This window comes from Mastomys coucha, unplaced genomic scaffold (assembly GCF_008632895.1).
Source record: "Mastomys coucha isolate ucsf_1 unplaced genomic scaffold, UCSF_Mcou_1 pScaffold12, whole genome shotgun sequence".
Classification (NCBI taxonomy): domain Eukaryota; kingdom Metazoa; phylum Chordata; class Mammalia; order Rodentia; family Muridae; genus Mastomys; species Mastomys coucha.
Genome location: NW_022196894.1, coordinates 43,772,402 through 43,777,383, shown reverse-complemented (window position 1 = coordinate 43,777,383; position 4,982 = coordinate 43,772,402).

Sequence of the window (4,982 nt, the reverse complement as noted above, 5' to 3'; positions counted from 1 at the left end):
CTACCTGCCCTTGCTAAATCTGACTGGAGCCTGTCCTTCCTGTGGTCCTGGTTGTGTCAGAACTCCTCCTGTATCTTTGTTCTTTATTTACACAATTATGATGGTGTCGATGTAGTGAAAGGGCCTTTGGCATGCTAGGCAAATGACTTACCATCCTCAGTTCTCTACAAGATTATTTTAGAAGTTGATTTCTGTGGTCACATTGGTCTGAAAGAAAGCTCAACTGTTTCTAGACTTTCTTTCTCGTATGTAAGTTATTTTATTTAATGTTATAACAGCCATTTAAGTTATAACAAATGTTATAACAGTTGGGTTGAGCACTGTATTCAGGTTCTGTTTTTTAGATAAGAAACTTGAGACTCAGTCCCACTGAGATCTTATTTCAGTCCCTTGCACAAGCCCTATGGGGTTTAGACCTCAAATTCTTTATTCTTGTGTATGTATGTGTCTGTGTGTGTCTGTGTGCTATACATGGGTTCTTCTAGATGTTTAGGGCCTCCAAATGGGAGCAGTGAGGCCCACAGCTAATTTCAACCCTGTAAAATGTCAAATGATTGTACAACCTGTACAATCTGTTGTACAGCCTGTTCTCAGGCTTTAAAGACCCATTCAAACAACAGTTCCCTTTGTTTTGGCTAGAATTCTACTAGGTCAGAGCCATAGTGGTGTTATTTTAATTAGATTTTGTGGAGTAATTAAAATGAAGGCAGTAATTGTAACTTAATAAAACCTAAGGGCCAAAGTCTTTGCCCTTGAGCAAAGTAAAACATTGATGGAGTTCATGACAGAATATACATACACACACACACACAGTATCCCTCAATCTGTGTCCCTTGATGTAGTTTATATTGGTAGAAGTAGGAGACCCACTAGTACCTCCATGCAGTCATTTGCTGGTTGACCTATCAGCCAATGTATCGTCAGAGTTTCTATGTACCTTGAGGATCATTAAATTTGAGGTAAGCTACAGAGAGAATGGGATTCCTATCCTGGCCCTCACCAACTTCAAAATCATTGCATTCCCATCTCTAACTGCAAGGTCAATTTTCTTTATAGGAACTGAATATAAAAACAACAATAACAATAACAATAATAATAATAATAATAATAATAGCAACTCACCAGAGCTTGGAGAGCTTCCAAGAATGTAAAATGAAGATGATATTTTCACAGAAAATCTCCAACTTTATTTAGAGAGCATGACCAAATAGTTTTAATTAAGTTTCATTAACACTGAGGTAACTCTGACAAAGTCTTTTGTTTATTATATAGAGCCAAAACACAATCAAAAATAGTTCCTACAGAGAGTTCTAACTGAGCAGGATCATCTTTGGTCATCACTGGCTTGCTGTTTTGGAGGATGCATTTCTTAAGAAGAATCTTGGATAGTGCCTTTGGCTGGTGCGCCAGTGAGTTTCTGTGGAAAAAGGGCTTTCATCCATGGGGTCACTTTGTGGTGATTCGCAGTGTGAGCAGCTGAAAGCTTGCAGTTATGATGCAAACATGTTACAAGAGGAGAGACCATCCAGAGACCAAGCAGAAGAGGTCACAGGGAAGATATGTATGGTAGGCTTCTTCATAGCCTAAGAAAGTCCCAGGATGACTCTGCCAACTCCAAGAGAGTGAAACCTCAACTTCAAACTCCTGCATTCCACAAACATCTAACTTGTTCTTAGCTAGCAATCATGAATATAAGCAGAATCAATTCCTGGAACCTGGATTGCCTTCTATTGAAACTCATCCTGTTTGGCATCTATCTACAATATGGGGATCCCTCATTCTCATAGACGTATTATCATAGAATATATTTGTATTGGTAACATAAGCACATGCAGCAGCCAAAATCATCCTTATCCTAACTCTACCATTGTCTTTCTGTCTAGGTTTGGACAAAACTTTATTTGGTCTGGATTTCACGTGTATCTTTACAGGAATAATCTGTAACATCTGTTGATGGTTTTCAGTTTGGCAGCAGAAAGATGTTAGATACTGTTTTTATGAACAATTTTGCAGGCTGAGTATGATGGTGCATACCTTTAATCCTAGCACTTGGGAGGCAGAGGTAGGAGAATCTCTGTGGGTTGCAAGCCTACTAGGGATATATGAGAACCTGTTTAAAAACAAATCAAAAACAAACAAAAAAAATCAAGATTTGCTATCTATCACATATAAGGGTTTAAACTTAGCCGTGTGTGTGTGTGTGTGTGTGTGTGTGTGTGTGTGCGCGCGCGCGTGTGCGTGCATGCGTGTGTTGTATAATTTCCATTACTAATACAGCATCCTGAGTATTTTGGAATCTAGGAAATACCTGTAAGTAGTATTCAGTAGCAAACAACAGTAACTTTAGTGGAAAAAGTGACTTTTAAAAAGACATCGGAGTCAGATGTGGTAGCACATGCCCCTGATCACAGCACTGTGGAAGCAGAGGCAGATGGATCTCTTTAATCAGATCAAACAGCCTGGTCAACAAAGAGATCTCCAAGTGAACCAGAGCAATGCAGTGATACCCTGTCCTGAAGAAGAGAAAGAGAAGGCTGCAGGGCAGATGAGGATGCCAACATGGGAAGGCCAGTAAGATGGCTCATTGTTGTTTCACCTCCCTATAAATATCCAGTCTTAAGACATTTCCTTCCAAAATAGAAGGCTTTAATCTTGAAGGAAACTGCTACACAGAACAGGTCACCATTGGTAAAGTGCCATGTAAATCACTTCTCACCTAAACTCATGCATTCTCACCTAAACTCATGCACAAAACCACTGAAAACGGAAACAGTGTGAAGATAGAAGGGGCGCTAGTTAGGAAGTAGGAAGATGAAAAGGGTCAGTTGGAGGGGCATAAGAGAAGGTACTGGGGTGAATATGACCAAAATACAGTATATACTGTGTATGATTTATTTGTTTGTTTGTTTATGTGAGTATACTGTAGCTGTCTTCAGACACACCAGAAGAGGGCATCAGATACCATTACAGATGGTTGTGAGTCATCATGTGGTTGTTGGGAATTGAACTCAGGACCTTTGGAAGAACAGTCCGTGATCTTAACCACTGAGCAACCCTTCTTGCCCCTGTGTTACCTTTTATAACATATGAACTAGACAGTCAATCCCCTCTTAGTTATATAGCCGTGGGTTTTACCCAAGGCCAGGACTATAGTTTATTATAAATTAAATTTGTTCCTTGACAATTTCAGACATCTGTATGATGCATTCTGACTACCATCACTCTCTCCCTCTCAGATCCCTCTCCCAACTCTACCAATGACCCCTCCTCCTACATGTAGGTCTTTTCCTTGTTGTGTTGTGAGTCATTGAGTTTTACCAGAGCTGTTTGTGTGACCATGGATTTAGAATTATCCAATAATGGGATTCCAGTGGATACACAATTATAATGAATGACTCACTACCTCAGAATTCATAAGTACCTAAGAGTTCATTGGGGAGAAGTAGGCTCTGCTAAGTCTCTCCAAGATCCATGACTGCCTGCTGACAAGCCCAGCCTTGTGTAGGCCCAGGGCAGACAACCCTTGTTCCTGTGAGTTTGTGTTTGCAATGACTGTGTCATGCCCCCCCTCCCACCTTTTGGCTCTTATATTCTTTCTGCCCCCTCTTCAACAGTGTTTTTTGAGTTTGGAGAGAAAAGGAGAACCAATGTTCTGTTTAGGGCTGGGCATTCAGTTGTCTAGTACTCCCAGCATTTTGATAGCCATGAGTCCCTCAATTCACTGACATTTACTGTAAAGAAGGTTCTCTGATTAAGGCCAAGGATGAGATTCTTTTGTAGTTATAAATTCAAGTGACCAGAAAGTAGTTTGCCACCATATCCATTTAGCTAAAAAACTATAGTAAGTTCTTCCCTGGGGCCTTTGTATCAGGAAAGAACTCCATTCTATGGAGAAGGCATCAAATCTAATCAGAGATTGTTTGTTTGCCCCCCAGCATAGACTAATGTATGCTAATAAAAACTTTACATAAAGAAAAATATGGAGCACTGGAAAGCTGGCTTAGATATTAAGAGAACTTACTGCTCTTGCAGAGGACTCATGGTGACTCACAATTACCCATAAGTCTAGATCCAGGAGATCCAATACCCTCTTCTAGCATCAGTGGGCTCTGCCCACACAAGATAGACATAACTTCACACAAGTAAACACAAATATACGTAAATAAAGGAGAGAGAGAGAGAGAGAGAGAGAGGAGAGAGAGGAGAGAGGAGAGAGGAGAGGAGAGAGGAACTCCTATGCCTTACATTTGTAATTTCTGAGAGTGTCATGCACTGGAGAGGCCGGCATCACCCATCTTCTTAGATAATGAGCTCATTCACCTGGGAGATTGCAGTGAACCACATTTGAGTTCACATCCAGCTGCAATCTTGGCAGCGATGCTGAGTTTTGTCTCCCATGTGTCACTAATAAGCGCTTCAGAGAGTAGACAGTCATGACTATTATTTTCCCTTGAAAAATAAACAACAGCTCTTACAGGTGGCACGACTTGCCTGAGGTTAAAGAAACATGGCAGTGAGTCAGATAGAACTTAGTGTGTTTTGGACATGGGAGTGGGTAATGTGAGAAAAAGGATGGCGAGTATGGGACTGACCCCAGTGTCCACTGAGAAACAGAACAATGGCCATGATCTGAGGAAGACTCTGCTCTGTATCCCGAGAGCATCCCCATCGATCTGCCCCTTTCTGACCCAAACCAGCTGCCTCACCCAGCGTTACTCAGCCAGCTTATTGCTGACTTATGACTGAGCTCCTGTTCCTTCTTGTAAGCTCCATGAAAGGCTATTTGTAATGAAGTGAAGCACATCGAGGAAGTAAGAGTGTGTTGAAGATCTTCCCTGAGGGTCCAAGCAGAAAGGGCAGTTGGCTTTAGAGAGGCTCTGATTTCTCCCTTGTAATCTGCAGAAATGAGGGCATCCTGGTGACTGACAAGACTGTGACATCCATTCCAACCACTGCTTTTTTTTTTTCTTTTCTTCTTCTTC